At 69.8% G+C, this 1753-nt stretch overlaps 1 protein-coding gene across 1 annotated transcript in view; it reads right to left on the reverse strand.

Moving 5' to 3' along the window:
- Positions 1 to 1753, reverse strand: part of LOC112950136 — a gene marked incomplete at its 3' end in the record, with an annotated part of 4909 nt that overhangs the window by 1640 nt on the left and 1516 nt on the right. The gene's annotated exons all lie outside the window — the stretch shown is intronic.

The following is a 1753-nucleotide window of genomic DNA, read 5'->3' on the forward strand; positions in this document are numbered from 1 at the left end:
CGCGGCCACCCGGCCCCATGCCGGCGGCGCCCTGCGGGGACAGCGGGCGGTCAGCGGCTGCCCACGGCCGGTGGTGCCCGCCGGGAGCGGCGCCGGCCCTGCTCCGGGATAAGGCGGGCAGGGATGAGGGAGGGAGAAGGATGGTGGGAGGAAGGGGCGGATGGATGGGTGGTGGGACGGATGGGTGGAGGGATGGATGGAGGGATGGAGGGATGGATGGATGGGTGGGTGGTGGTATGGAGGGATGGGTGCAGAGTGGGATTCGTGGATGGGTGGATGGGTGGTGGGGGGGATGGAGAGAAGGATGGACCGGTGGTGGGATGGACAGGTGGTGGGATGGATGGTGGGATAGATGGTGGGATGGGTAGTGGGATGGATGGATGGATGGATGGATGGATGGATGGATGGATGGAGAGAGGGATGAAATGGGAGAGAGGGCTGAGGGATAAAAGAAGGATGGAGACGGGCAGACGGGCAGGAGTTGGAGACGGGGACAGGAAGGAATGAGCGATGGAAGGAGGAAGGGAAGGATGAGGGAGGAAGGGATGAGGAACAGGGTGGCCATGGACAGGAGGCAGGGAGAAAGGGATGGCAGGAGGCACCAGGCCCTGTGTCCCAGTGTATCCATGTCCCCACATCCCTGTTTCCCTGTGTCCGTGTATCCTGGCCCATGTCCCCATGTGCCCGCGCCCCTGCGTCCCCATGCCCCCATGTCCCCGTGCCCGTGTCCTCGGCCCGGTGGCTTCCGCAGGAAGTGGGGACGGGAGGAGGAAGGCGCGGGGCCTGCGCGAGCAGCGCCGCGCGGGGGCCGCCGCAGCCGCGTAGCAGCCGTCGGAGAAGCCACGGGCGCCATGGCGGCGGGCGGCCCCGTCCCCGCGGGCGCTGCCGTGTCCCCGGCCGCAGCGCTGCCCACGGCACCCGGGTGGCTCTCGGTGGCCCTGCTGTCTCCCACAGGTGGCCGTGTCCCATGGGTGGCCCTGCCGTGTCCCCAGCTGCGGCACGGGCACCGCTCGGTGGCACGGGCACCGTCACCGCTACCCATAGCACTCAGATGTCCCCAGCGGCGCCTCCGCCGTGTCCCCAGTGTCCCCAGGGCGGCCCACGCGCCCCTGACTCAGCAGGGCCACGAGGAAGAGGACGAGGAAGCACCGGGGGTGGGGGGGACACAGCGCGCCCATGGGTGCCCATACACATGTGTGCCCAGTGTCCCTGTCCCATGCTGGGGGGCGCCTGAAGGTGGGGGCTTTCTGCTCTGTATGGGGGGTCCCATCGTGTGTGGGGGCTCACACACCCAAATGGGGGGGCTCCCTGCTCTGTATGGGGGGTCCCATCATGCAGGGAGGTCACACACCCAAAGTGGGGGCTCGGTGCTCTGTAAGGGGGGGTCTTGTGTGACAGGGGTGCTGGGCACCCAGGGGGCTCGCTGGGGCGGTGGCGGGGGGGGGGGTCCCCACATCCGGGCTGGGTGCTCCTGGGGGACCACAGCAGCATGGGGGGGGCCACGCGGCTCTTCCTCACTCATGAGGGGTGATGCGGGGGGGCAGGCAGGCACCCAAGGGTGGGGTCTCCCTAATAACAGGGCGGGTGCCACCCGGGGTGGTCACACTCCCCTCCTCCTGCGTGGGGACTGTCCCACACCCAGTGGCCGGGGGGGCAGCGACGCTCCCTCCCCCAGATGTCCCCATGTCCCCCCCACGTCCACGCAGCGGCGACTCCCGGTGTCCGCGGCCGCCCCCCGCCGCTTCCCGCGGCC

This window comes from Nothoprocta perdicaria, unplaced genomic scaffold (assembly GCF_003342845.1).
Source record: "Nothoprocta perdicaria isolate Ctin4 unplaced genomic scaffold, notPer1 scaffold_103, whole genome shotgun sequence".
NCBI lineage: Eukaryota > Metazoa > Chordata > Aves > Tinamiformes > Tinamidae > Nothoprocta > Nothoprocta perdicaria.